At 36.0% G+C, this 14,900-nt stretch overlaps 1 protein-coding gene across 4 annotated transcripts in view; it reads right to left on the bottom strand.

Annotated features, from left to right (window-relative positions):
* LOC148939488 (uncharacterized) overlaps positions 1 to 14,546 on the bottom strand; it is a 35,709-nt gene extending 21,163 nt beyond the window's left edge. For 2 of the 4 annotated variants that reach the window (XM_089106765.1, XM_089106764.1), the window contains exon 1: positions 14,414 to 14,546. The gene's annotated coding sequence lies outside the window, so the exon portion shown is untranslated. Of the gene's footprint in view, positions 1 to 12,300; positions 12,322 to 12,430; positions 12,564 to 14,413 lie in introns of those variants that run through there. The other 2 variants (XM_089106766.1, XM_089106767.1) reach the window with 2 other exon arrangements.
* Between the last annotated feature and the right edge of the window lie 354 nt (positions 14,547 to 14,900).

Genomic DNA, 14,900 nt, shown 5'->3' with positions numbered 1-14,900 from the left:
GAGAACAACAAACCACTAGAATTTATGGAGTTTTGATTAAAATTTTGATTCATTTCTATGCTTAAAATATTCATTGTAGACTAACAGTTAATCTCAGACATTAATGCAGCTGACTTCCGATTTGGTTATGGCACATATTTTCAAGCAAAACAGCAGTGCTGAAAATGAGCTTAACTTAGAAAATTCAATCAATGCGCTTCTAAAACGTGCATTTTTTTTTTACTTATGTGACACGAAGCGATTCGACAGAGGGACAAAAGAGAGCGGGGGGGGGGGCTGATGGAGTTCTTCCCACCTTAGAATTTGATTCAATTAAGAATATGGTTGCTGTTACCTATCTTAAAAGAGCAGGCCCTTGTAAATATATATATTACTGCTTCATATCGATTTCTTTTGTTCCTGATACCACCAAGTCTAAACCTTTTTCCAGAGTGACCTCGACTTTGACTTGGCTTAGATAATATGTGGAACCCCTCAATGCACGAAATTGGCCAATCTACTTTATCCTACAGTAATTATATGTTATGGATATTACGGATGACCAATTTAAACACGTTAACGACCTCTGGCCACTCTTCAAATTCATATTGTATAAAATTCCAAGCTATCCCTCACTTTAGCCCTGATCTTTTAGCAGAATTCAAAGAAGAATCAAGTACAAATAGTTCAAAGGTCAACTAAAGCAAAACTAGAATTGTAAGATTTAAGATAAAACAAGATTTGGTTATCCCTGCTAGCTGGTTTTTGCTTGCTTTCTCAGCTGCAGCCCTAGGAGTTAATTTCAATGCCGATTACTCCTTCAGTTTTCATGTTGAAAGCTTAGTTTAAAAGGACAACAATGGACTTTGTTCTGTAACTTCAATTTTGCTGCTTAAGATCACTTAAAAATGGCATTTCTAACACACATACACATTCCCTAGTTGAATATGTAAGCCCTGTCCAGTGCTCAGGGCAAGGGTTGTAAGTTATGGCCTTGAGGCATATAAGGTTTTTATTGAAAGAGTTGCCATAAAAACTTCAAAAGGGCTCAGTTAATTGGAAATTGAAAGGGCTAGTGCCATTTTTTATAGTTGAAAGTGATTGGAAGGCAATTAACACCCCTTCCATGCCCACCATTTCCCCAAAGGCATCCAATCAAAATTTTGAGCCAGCCATTTCGTTCCAAGCAGTTTTAAATTTAAGAAATTATACCATTCAATAGGAAATTCCCCCCCACAGTCTTCAGGGCAAGGATTATAAGTCATGCCCTGGGGGCATATAAGGTTTTTATTGAAATATTTGTCATAAAACTTGAAAAAGGGCTCATTCGGTTTGAAATTCAAAGGGCTAATACTCTTTTTAATAGTCGAAAGTGATTTGAGGGCAACTACCCCCCTCTCATGCCCACCTCTTCCCCAAAAATATCTAATCAAAATTTTTAGATAACCGTTTTATTCAACATGGTTGAAAGTTTCGGAAATTAAGTCTTTAAGGATGACAACCCCTCCACCCCAAAGCCCTCAGGGCAGGGGTTGTTTTTTAGGTCCTTGGGACCTATAAGGTTTTAATAGAACGCTTTGTCCTAGAACCATCAAAAAGGGCTTATCCAATTGGAAATTGAAAGGGCTAGTTTCTTTTTTAATAGTTGAAAGGGATTGGAGAGCGACTAACGCCCCTCTCATGTCCACCATTTTCCCAAACACATCCAATCAAAATTTTGAGATATCAATTTTGTTCAAAATAGTTGCAAGTTCTGGAAATTAGGTCTTTTAGGATGATAATCCTCTCAGAGCCCTCAGTGCAAGGGTTGTAAGATATGCCCTGGGGGCATATAAGGTTTATATAGAAATTTGTTGTGGAAATCATAGGCAGCGCATTTGCGCTGCCTAAGTAAAGAACGATGTTGGCACAATGTATTATTATTTTTTTGTTTTCTTTTTCCATACAAGGGCACTTGGTATCAAAGGAGTTGTCGGAGAAACTTCGAAAAGAGCTCATTTGATTGGAAATTGAAATAGCCCTTTTTAATATTTGAAAGTGACTGGAGAGTAATTAACCACCTCTCGCGCCCGCCATTTCCCCAAAAGCATTCAATCAAAGTTTAGAGATAGCCATTTTGTTCAAAATAGTTGAAAGTTATGAAAATTATGTATTTAAGGATGAAAAACCCCCCGAGACCCCAGGGCAAAGGTTGTAAATTATGCCCTGGGGGCATATAAGGTTTTTATAGATAGAGTTGTCGTAAAACTTGAATAGGGGCTTATTCAATTGGAAATTGAGAGGGCTAGTGCCCTTTATAATAGTTAAAAGGGATTGGAGGGTAACCATCCTCCCTATCACACCCACCATTCCTCCAAACACATCCAATCAAAATTTTCAGATAGCCATTTTGTTCAACATAGTAGAAAGTTCTGGAAATTAGGTCATTGAGGATGACAACCCCCCACAGCCTTCAGGTCAAGGGTCGTAAGTTATGCCCTGGGGGAATATAAGGTTTTTATAGAATGCGTTGCTGTAGAAACTTCAAAAAGGGCTTATTTGATTGGAAATTGAAATGGCTAGTGCCCTTTTGAATAGTCATAAGTGATTGGAAGGCAACTAACACCCTTCCAATGCCCACTATTTCCCCAAACCTATCCAATCAAAATTTTGAGATAGCCTACTGCAAAATACTTGATAACTTCAATTCAAAATCAACGGACTGTTTGTTCCATGCAGTATAAAGTTCAGGAAATTATACCTTTGAGCAGGACACTCTCCACACAGTCTTCAGGGCAAGGGTTATAAGTTATGCCCTGGGGGCATATAACGTTTTTATTGAAATCTGTGTCGTAGAAACTCGAAAAAGGGCTCATTTGATTGGAAATTCAAAGGGCTAGAGCCCTTTTTAATAGTTAAAAGTAACTTGACGGCAACTAACCCCCCTCTCACACCCACCTTTTCCCCAAACACATCCAATCACAATTTTTAGATAACCATTTTATTCAACGTAGTTGAAAGTTTTGGAAATTAGGTCTTTAAGGATGACAACCCCTCCCCCCCAAAGCCCTCAGTGCAAGGGTTGTAAGTTATACCCTAGGGGTATATAAGGTTTTTATAGAAAGCATTGTCATAGAAACTTGAAAAGGGTTCATTCAATTGAAAATTGAAAGGGCTAGTGCCTTTTTTAATACTTGAAAGTGATTGGAGAGCAACTAACTCTCCTCTAGCACCCATTATTTTCCCAAACACATCCAATCAAAATTTTGAGATATCTATTTTGTTCAACATAGTTGAAAGTTCTGGAAATTAGGTCTTTTAGGATGATAGTCCCCTCAGAGCCCTCAGTGCAATGGTTGTAAGTTATGCCCTGGGGGCATATAAGGTTTATATAGAAATTTATTGTAGAATTTTCAAGAAGGGCTCATTCGATTGGAAATTGCCCTTTTTAATAATCGAAAGTGAGTGGAGAGTAATTCATCCCCCTCTCACGACCACCATTTCCCCAAAAACATTCAATCAAAGTTTAGAGATAGCCATTTTGTTCAACGTAGTTGAAAGTTCTGGAAATTATGTATTTAAGGATGACAAACCCCCCAGAGCCCCCAGGGCAAAGGTTGTAAGTTATGCCCTGGGGGCATATAAGGTTTTAATCAATAGTTATTGTAAAACTTCAAAAGGGGGGCTCATTCAATTGGAAATTGAGAGGGCTAGTGCGCTTTTTAATAGTTGAAAGTGATTAGAGGGTAACCACCACCCCCCCTCTCACACCCACCATTCCTCCAAACACATCCAAAAAAATTTTCAGATAGCCATTTTGTTCAACGTAGTAGAGAGTTCTGGAAATTAGTTGTTTGAGAATGACACCCCCTCCCCAGCCCTCAGGGCAGGGGTTGTAAGTTATGGCCTTAGGGCATATAAGGTTTTTATTGAAAGAGTTGCCATAGAAACTTCAAAAGGGCTCAGTCGATTGGAAATTGAAAGGGCTAGTGCCATTTTTTATAGTTGAAAGTGAATGGAAAGCAACTAGCACCCCTCTCATGCTCACCATTTCCCCAAACACATCCAATCAAAATTTTGAGATATCCAGTCTGTTTAACATAGTTGAAAGTTCTGGAAATTAGGTCTCAGAAGATGACAATTACCATAGCAACCCTTAAGGTAAAGGTTGTAATTTATGCCCTGGGGGCATATAAGGTGTTTATAGAAAGCGTTGTTGTTTCAAAAAGAGCTCATTTGATTGGAAAACAAAAGGCCTAGTGCCCTTTTTAATAGTCAAAAGTAATTGGAAGGCTTGACCTTTTTACAGCAAAGATTGATGTGGGTATAATGTATTATTTTTGTTGTTGTTGTTAGACCAGGGCACTTTGTATCAAAGGATTTGTTGTGTGAACTTCGAAAGGGGCTCATTTGTTTGAAAAACGAGATATCTGAATCCCATTATAATAATTAAATATTATTGAAAGTCAAGTAATCCCCAATCCCCCTCGCCAAACCCCTTTTCCCATTATGTTTAAAAAATAAATTTTGCCTTGAGACTTAACAAAAATCTAATGTGTTTTATCTAATTATACATAATGTATGTAACCAGTATCCCAAGAACTAATGAGGTATTATGTTCAAAATTTAGGGGCAACTTCTGCTTTTAAAATTTAACCAAATCAAAATAGCATAAGTGTATCCAAGCTATCAAAGAAAGTAAGCAGATTTTTTTGCAAATGGTATCATCTTTTCCATTTCAGGTCAACTAGAAGAGATATGAAACTAAATTAAACACTACTATTTGTGTCCAGATTTTTAAAAGGGTGTATTTTGTTAAAAATTGCTGAAAATTTTTCTCCAGCATACAAATAGCAGGCCAAACTATAAAGTCTTAAAAAAACGAAAAGATTTAAAGAATAGTTTTCTTTTTCCCTGAAAAGACTACGTCGATATAAAATGAACGGAAATTAATTAAAAAAAAATTTCCACACAATAAATTTTTCAAAGAAAAGTAAAGAACTCCTTTAAACCAAAAATGAGCAAAAATAAAATCAAATAACCTACCAAGCATGAAACTACCACAAATCAGCATCAATAAATAAATGAAACCCAAAACAAACAGAAATTATAATAAATAACTGAGTCAAACTCAAAACTTTCTAATTAGTGGAAGCAAATAAATTACCAAGTTTGAAATAAGTTAATTTTATATGGAAATAGTTTGATTCTTTAACCAAGGTTGTGCTCGATTTGGAATCTGTGATCCCAGGAACAGTAAGGAAACATAGTTTTCAATTCTTCTCATATAATTTGTGTTGAAGAATAGATTTATTTAATTGGAGTTGCCTTATAACATTATTACTAATTTATGCTCTTTGCTTGGAAGCAAAACAGCGTCATCTATAATAATTCTTAATAGCGGATTTAAGAGTGCGTTCATATTATGATATATATATACAGAGTCTTTGAATAGCAAATTTTACCTACAATTAAGTGAAGATCTGGTGCTGGAGTTAAGAAACGTCTTCAGGACACGGTTCTCTGTTGTTCAAAATTAAAATACCCACCATTAACCAAAATTTCCAGTATCTCTACAACGCCAAACAATAACGACTTTAAGCACTTTTTTTCCGCATCGAAATCATTCCTGTTTCATTCACCTAAGGTACACCGCTTCTACGAAGGTCTACATCGGAGCGTCATCTAGAGGTCAAGGCACAAACCAGTATTTTATTGTATTAGCGGGATTTGGGTTTTTTTTGGGGAGGAAAACGAGCAGAAGAGGGGAGAGCACCTGTTGCAACGGCCGTAGAGGTACCTGCCGGGTCCTTTGACTCTTAAATTGTGGGGAATAGGTTGCGGGGCTCGACGCTTCCCTCGTTTTCCTTGACGTAAAAGCTCCAAAGAATTTCTCCGTGCGCAGGGTTGCCGGTGACAATTTTGTAATTTTGGCCAAGTGACGTTGCCAGTGAGTATTTTACGAGTGACTTATTCCTTGGCCAAGATGCCCACTCCAAAAAAATTGGTCTGAAATAATGTACTGAACTATGTGCTAAGATTAATGCTCAGTGGTGTACCGAAAGATGAGATAGCTAAGACGTACACCGACTTCTTTGGGAAAGAATCGATCAAGGAGGCTAAAATCCTCATCTACTCTATTGTTCATCCAAACGTACGCCCCTCCATAAAACATATTGAAAGTGAAAATGTTCTCGACATAATGAAAATCTTAAAAGAATGTGATCTGAAAAGTGTGGAGCTACCGACTTTTGTTATTGCCAAGCCCGAAGAAGTCCCTTCTTGCGGTAGCCAAATCAGCAGATTTGTTACCAGAAGTATTAACGAGATGAATACTAAGTTAGATTCACTGATTGCCCGAAATAAGGACTGAACAATGCTTAGCCTACCAACACAAGCACCGACAAGTTCCACCTATGCTGTCATTCTTAAGAAGCTGGCAAACCCGCCACCTTCCGCTGCTGGGAGAAAAGCTTTTATTGACAAACTATGTAACAACGATTCAAGCATAACAGATCATGTTGGTGAGCTGAAGCAAACCCAAACTGAATGGCGTATAAACCTGAAAGACAAACAAGCGGCCGAAAAACTGAGTGTTGCTATTCTAAACGGTGATAATGCGACTTTGGACCCCAAAATGAAAACTCCTACCTTTTCTGGTATAGCTAGACTTGTACCCACAGGAATTGATGCTGATGCTCTATTAGCCGTGGTCCCAAATTGTGTTAAAGCAGAGCAAATCTGAGCAACCAGGTCCTTCAAACTGGAGTTTTCCCTTAAAAGTGATCTGCAACATGCAATGCGGAACCCGCCCTTGATAGGATACGAAAGAATTCATATTGATGAGTTTATTAATGTCCCACGCCGGTGCTTCAACTGTCAAAACTATGGACACCTAGCGTCAAAATGTGAAAACTATAAACGTTGCGCTAGATGTGGCGAAGAAGGGCATGCTTCAAAAAAGGAGCATCCTTGCGAAAATCCTATTTGGTGCGTGCTTTGCAAATCCAATAAGCACCCCTGTTATAGCATCCGTTGTCCCAAAGTCCTGAAAGCAATGAAGAAACCGCAATGACAAGAGCCAACATTTCATCTCTTAAAGTAATATCTTGGAATATGAACGGAAATCTGCGTGATAAGGTGCCAATTATAAAACAATTTGCCAAGGATGATGACATAGTTGGCATACAAGAACACTTCTTAAGCAAGGATAGCTTGGATTGTATCAAGTTCTCTGACAAGCATTGGTTCTTTATTAGAGAAGCGAAATCAAGCTGTAGAGGAAGGCCATCTGGAGGCATTGCTATTGTAATTAAAGATCACATCTCCGCCGAACTTGTCGAGCAGCAAGACAGTTTTATCGCAGTGGACGTTTATGGTATTGTTCTGATCTGTGTTTACCTTCCTACTAATTACAAGAATGATAGATCAGAGAGAAAATTCAACCTAACCTGCGAGAAACTTGCTAAATGTGTGTTGAGAATAAAGCAGTCGGGTCATGACTATTTAATTATTGGCAACTTCAACTGCGACCTAACTGACACTGACAGTCCCAGAACACAAATAGCTTTAGGAGTCTTGCCAGATGGCTTCAAGGTTGTGGATAAAGATAAAAACTTCAGTTATTGTCATAACAGTGGCTCTGTATCTAATCTCGACCATGTTGTTACATCATTCAATGTCCAGAACGAATCTGTGTCGGTACTAATGGGTGGTACACTTAGCAATCACTTACCTATATCCTTGAGTTTTGCTTGCCCATTCTCTGAAGTAAAAAAAAGTGCAGCTCCAAAGCTCAAAGTTGTGCAAGATTGGAAGCTTAATGATGTTGCAACCAACAGTATCAATAAGTGTGTAATAGCACTCTTGAAAAGATCTAAGTCCCTTTCCCGATACTGATGTCCAACAGTGACATCCCGGCTAAAAAGGCAGAAACTTCTGTTGAACATTTACTCTGCCTCAATATGCCATGCCCTTTGGTGTGCCGAATCAGCAGCCGTACCCTCTCAAAAAGTTCGAGTAAACACTGAAATTAGAGGATGGTCCGCTAACCTGTGAAGCCCAAAGAATCGACCTCTGAGGTCCCCCTTCCAACAAAAGAGGCCTGGAATACTTACTTCACCGATCAATTCAAAAGTCCTGACCAAGCGCTACGGAATTCTTACCGGAGTGAGCTAGATGAAACGCTAAAACTGCCGAAACAGAACATGGTAGTTAATAGAAGTATAATACGTGAATGCCTGAAAAAGCTAAAAAAGAAATTTTCGAGAGGCTTCGATAAAATTTGTGGCCAGCACTTACTCTATGGTAGTGAACAACTTCTTGAACATGTATCATTATTATTCCAAATTATTGTTACCAGAGGTATCGATCCGGATACCTTTTGCATTGATGTAATAAAACCTATTCTCAAACCAGGTAAGCCTCCCTCCCAGTGCTCTTCATATAGGCCCATTACTGTGTTGACTACACTATGTAAACTATTTGAGATTCTTATTCGTGATGAAATTAGAAGCAAGTGCTTGGGTCCCCTACACCAGTTTGGGTTCCAGCAATTGCTTGGATGTGATTATGCCCTTTACTTGCTGGTGCCTATACTGACTGACGCTGAGAAGAAAAACGATTCTTTAGTTTTAGCAGCCCATGATCTTGCCCGTGCTTTCAATTTGTCTATCCACAAACATATTTTACTCTCTGCAGCAGAGAGAGGCGTAGAAAATTCGGTCATCAAACCCCTTGATTCAATGTATAGTAATCTTTGTGTTAGGATAAAGTGTCCTGGTTGGAATTGTGATATGCTTTTAGAAATTGAAATACCAGTGAATAAGGGTATTAGGCAAGGAGCAGTAAATTCACCAGATTTATTCAATAATTCTGTAATCGAAGTGCAACATGAAGTACCAATAACGTGTATTTTATACGAGATTGTTTTGTCGCTCAAAGGTTATGATGACGATATTTTAAACATTAGTAGTACCCTGAATGGAATAAAGAGTTGCTTTATTGAAATAAAGATAGATTATGCTCGTGTCGGCAATGCATTTAATACATCGAAAGCTGAATTGTTATTTTTTCAATTATAAAGTGTCGACTGAGGACATATGCGTTATGCTAGATGATACGGAAATCAAACCTGTTCCATCACTTACTTACCTTGGAGTCCCGATCGGTACGTCACTCAAGGCCACACGCATACTTATTATCGCTGATACCCTTAGAAAAGTTCGTTCTGCATATGGAAAGCTTGTCCTGAGCAAGGCGAGATTTAGTCGTGATATTTTAGCCCAATTGTATAATGCATTTGCTTTACCGAGTTTTCTCTACATCTCTCCGTTTTGGAGTTGCTTCACACAGACAGAGAAGAAAAAGTTGCGCACAATTTATTTTAAATATGCTAAGTATCTGCTTGGACTACCACCATGGTCTAAAAACCGGTATTTGATCAGTAGATTTGGATTGATAGACCCTGCCTTGGCAGTTCCTGCCAGAGTAGCGAGTTTTCATAAAAAGTTCATGACTCTAGGTCATCCTTGGGTAACTCTTCAGGGACAGACTTGACTTGAATGTGTTATTTGAATGTCGATGTTGAGGGCCCATTTCATTGTATATATTCGTGTTAAACCCTACTTTGTTGTTTGTCTTTTTTTGCATTTTTTTCACTTTTTTATACTCTGCCGCCCATTGTATCTTTTACAGTTTTGGCAGGTAATAAATCTATATTATTATTATTATTATTATTAAAACGAGCAGAAATTAACATAAGTTGGGCTCAAAACCCTATGCCTTCCCAATACCAGAAAAAAATTTGCACTTTACTGAAAAAATACAAATGAATGTGCATTGTCAGTTTAATATACATATACTGATATTTAGTAATCAAAATGTTGATATTATTTGATTTATTAAAGTTATAAAAGTAAAAACATTTATATTTTTTTCTGTAAAGTACAAATTTTGTTCGGGCCTTGGGAAGGCATAGGGGTTTTGCGCCCTACTTATGTTAATTTCTGCTCGTTTTGAGTTTGACTCAGTTATTAATTGTAATTTCTGTTTATTTTGGGTTTCATTGGTGCTGATTTGTGGTATTTCATGCTTCGTAGATTATTTGATTTTATTCTTGCTCATTTTTTGTTTTATTGAGTTCTTTACTTTTCTCTGAAAAACTTATTTTGAGGACAAAGTTTTTTTAATTAATAGCCAAAAAAGAGGACCTGGTTGAGTATCTTGAGGAGTTTCATTGGACACACAGAGGTAAAAGAAATAATGATTAAGATATTTGACTTATGGTTAGACACTAAGAATGTTTCCATGACCTAATTACAACAACAAGTGACATGTCTATTAGAAGTGAAATATGTACTGAACTTATTTGATTCTGTGCTTCTATATTGCAGTTTTAGCTTCAAATTTATAATTTTGAAGATTAGAAACTCTGAAATAACAACTTCAATGGAAATCCAGACTGCCATGCTATAATCAGATTCAATGACAGCACTTCTTGATATTTAATCATCAATACTTAATAATCTAGGATCTTTCTCCGAGAATAATACCTGAAAAATTATGAGTCCAAATAGTCAAAACCTCCATATATGCATACCAATACCAAGCACATATTATATTCCAATTACATTTTCTTCAATATAAGAAGAAAATGTAACTAGAGGTCTCAGATAAATGTACTTATGGTAAGATAGATCCAAAAACAAAAATGCCACCATTTATGACATTAAATAAAGAAAACACTATTTTCTTTTAGCTGAAAGTAAGAAACAACATTAAAAGTCAAAACAAACAGAAATTATTCTTTATATGAAGAGATTGACCCCCTCATCAATACCTTGCTCTTTATGCTAAAGCTTTTAACACTTTTAAAAAAAGGGCTTTTCTAACTAAACAGCCCCTGTTTTTGAGTAACCATTCTTTAAATATTGAGACAAACAGTCAAACTTCAGTGTAAAGAGAATTGAATTAAAGAGGGGGACAATCTCTTTATATATGGAACAATTTCTGTTCATTCTGAGTTTTAATGTTGCTCATTACTTCCAGTTAAAAAGAAACTTATTTTTTATATATTTAATTTCTGATTGTTTTTCAAAAACTGCTAAATCCCCCCCCCCCTCACAGGAAACTCTTGAATGGAAAATTTCTTCTACATACACCCCCTGTAAAATTCCCTCCAGAGAGTTATATCCCTGCTGACCCCCCCCCCCCCATGTAAAATTTATTGTCTACAATTCAGCCTGAAAATTCTCCTTAGCAATACTCCCCTGCTGAAAATACCCTCCTGTGAAAATATATCCCTAAAGAATACTCCCCCCCCCACCAGCATCTGGTTGGTTTGAAATCACTTTTAACTTAAGAAAAAAGACTAGAACTCTCAATTTATTATCAAAGAAGCATCCTCCAAAATTTCTATAGCCATGAGGTGGAGGCAGGGATGAGGTTCTATAGATGAGGTACAATGGTATTCTATGATTGTTTTGTAGTTAGGGAGGGAAGGAGATGCCTCAAAGGGTACATTTTGATACCAAAACATCCCAACTCCTAATGAGCCTTCAGTATTTGTATAAATTGATATAAAATCACCAGGGCTGTATCCAGGACTTTTGTTTGAGGAGTTTTTTTTGGCAGGGAGTGGACAATTTATTTTTAAATATCAAAAATGTGAAATTCATCATTAATCCCTCTTGGTTTCTGGTCTACACTGTTATTATGAGAGTGAATAGTAACATTAAATTCCAACATGATCAGAATTTATTCCATATAGGAGGGAGACTGACCCTTCCTTATCCTCACCTCTGCCTCATGGTTGTAAAAACTTTCAGGGATGCTCATTCAGTCAGAAATTGAGAGTTCTAGTCCTCCTATTATAAGTCAAAAGTGACTGGAAACCAAACAGCAATAGGAAGGGTGGTGATGGTGGTTATTTTCCATTTGTGTGTGTGCGTATGTGGTGGGGGGGGGGGTATTTTCTGACAGTGAAAGGGCAGAGACATAAAACATGAACAGATATAAAAAAGAAGAAATAAATCTGGATTTAATGGTTTGTGACATTCAATTTTCTTTGCTTTGTGAAAAAAAAAAAAAAAAAAAAAACAGAGCTGTTTTATGAATCATATAGACAGGCTTTTATATCATGACTTTAAAAAACCAACAATTCCAACAAGGTTGAATATGTAAAGATTCTAACTTGTGTTACACCCAATGACATTGCCTCATATTTGTAAAATACTTAAAAACTGAGTATGGTAGTTAAGTAGCAAAAGGTACATGATGTGTTTAACATCTTTCTAGCCAAATTAACCTAAGCTATATGAATATGTTGGTCTATACATTTACCAATTTTTTTCCTGACTTGTACTCTGGGCTATTTGTTAGGCTATCTTTATTCTTGTTTTGTGTTCTTTTCTCATCAACAGTTGGTTCAAAAAATGAAAACTTTTGTATGTGGCTTTGAGCATCCATCTACCTTTTTAGGTTGATTATACAGGAGAAAAGGCATGGTTCCTTTTAGGGATGATAATTCTGGCTTTTCTAGTGTATTATAAAGAAAAACAGTAAATACTGATTATTTCATATTAATAACCTACAAATAAAGTGAACATACCACTAGATGTGATTTTTTATGCCCTTTCTGAATATGATAATTGTTTTTCTTGCAAATACAATTTGAGAACCCTTGAAAATAATAATTTTATTCTATATCTTTTGGATATAAAAATGTGTTATAGCATTTGTTTCAAACTTTCTATTTATTAATAAATCCTTTTTGTAAGAGTTGTATAATTCATAAACATTAATAAGGCAATATTAATTTGAATAAAAAAAAAATCAAAACAAATCTGCAATGTTTTTGGGTAAGGCTTATTTTAACAGACTATTTAAGTAGCTAAGAAATAAACTTAGCTTTATAGTCAGAATTGCATCCTGAACCCAAATTTAACATACATTTGTGTTGGAAATGAACTTTACCCCCACTCCTATATATACAAATTCAGGATATATATATATATATATATATATATATATATATATATATGCATATATATATAGATATTAGAAGGGGGTAAAGATCAAACTTACCTCATTAGTCAGAATTTCATCCTAAATCCAAATTTAACATTCATTTATATTAGAAATTGACTTTACCCCCCCCTAATGTGCAGATATCTGGCTTTGAATATCTTATGTAACCTAATTGTGACATATCAATACTTGCAGATTAGGCTATAAAACTTTAAAAGGTAAACTTTTTGTTGTTCAAATTATTGACTTATGAATAAAGTAAACATACCACTCAATGACTTTTTTTATGCTCTTTCTAAATATAATAGGCCTAATCATTTTTGCTGGAAATGAATTTTACCCCCACCCCTATATTTACCACTTCAGGGTATATATTTGCACATTGGTGGGTGGGGGGAAAGTTTAAACTAACCTCTAATTTACATCAGAAATAAAATTTACCCCAGCCTCCTGCTTATGTGCAAATATACACCTTGAATTGGTATATATAGAGGTGGGGGTAAAATTCATTTCCAATGAAATTGATGATTATATTTGGAAAGAGCATAAAAAAAGCAGTGAGTGGTATGTTTACTTTACTTGTAAGTCAGTAATATGAATAACAAAAAATTTATCCACTGAATTGGTGGGATACCACTGGATGGCTAACTTGACAGTGTATATATATATACAAATCTTTAAATTAGCCAACTGGCCAACCAGTATTTTAAGCCTAGGAGTCCAGCTGGACAAAAGGAAACATATTAAGAAAACAATTCTTATTCCATAATACGTAGAATAATCCTAGTTAACACATTTTGCAGGGGGGAGCCATTATCTTCACTTCTTTCCTTGTTTTTCTGTTTTTTTTTAAGGAACTCAGGAATTTCTTAGAGCCTATATATTCACAGAATATATATCCCTACCCCCCTAATGGGTAAATATATACCTAGAATTGCATCCTCAATCTAAATATAACATCCATTTGTATCATAAATGAACTTTACTCCCATATTAGCCATGTGGTGGATGTCCCTGAATTGGTATATATAGGGGTGGGGGTAAAATTCATTTGCAACAAAAATGATTGTTAGCCTATATTTGGAAAGAGCATAAAAAAAGGCATTGAGTGGTAGGCCTAGGCCTATGTTTACTTTATGTGTAAGTCAATAATATGAACAATGAAAAAATTACCCTTTAAAAAAATGGACTTTATAGCCTAATGAAATAGTACCCTAGCCTAAGTTTGAAACCAATGTTTTAACCCTTTTTATACACAAAAAAACATAGAAAGGAATTATGATGTTCAAGAGTCCAAAAAGGGCTTAACACTGCATTTGCGAGAAAAGTGATTATTATTTTCATAAAGAGCTTAAAAAATAGCATTTAATGGTAGGCTATGTTCACTTTATTTGCAGGTCAATAAAATGAACAGCTGGATATTTACCAGAATAAATAAAGAACAGAGCTGAAGACAATCAAATCTCAGATGGGATTGCCGACCCGAAACTCTCGATTAAGAAGATCATCAATTTAAATAATAGTTATTTAACATCTACATTCCTCAGCCTTACTTGCTTTGTTTAGATTCTATGCGAGTACAGACTGTAAAATGATTATACTATTAATAGATAGATTGCAGCATAAGAGAAAATAATCTAAAGTTAGAAAGTTCATAGTCTGTAATGGATGAGAATTTGTGTAATAGGTGAGCAAAAACATGCGAAAATCAAGCGTCCGATTCGCTTGTTTTCCCACTCATTCGACCTTCACTTGTGCTGTATAATTGAAATCTTAAGACAAAATATCATGAAGAGCAATGTGGGCACAATATATTGTTTTCTTTTTTAGACCAGGGCACTTCTTATAGAAAGAAATGCCATAGGAACTTCAAAAAGAGCTCATGGAGGCATCGGCGTAGGCAGCATATTGTC

Source organism: Artemia sp. Qi Xiang Cuo, chromosome 21 (genome assembly GCF_049724085.1).
Source record: "Artemia sp. Qi Xiang Cuo chromosome 21, ASM4972408v1, whole genome shotgun sequence".
NCBI lineage: Eukaryota > Metazoa > Arthropoda > Branchiopoda > Anostraca > Artemiidae > Artemia > Artemia sp. Qi Xiang Cuo.
Note: the sequence above shows the minus strand (reverse complement) of the source record. Positions and strands in the feature narration are given on the sequence as shown.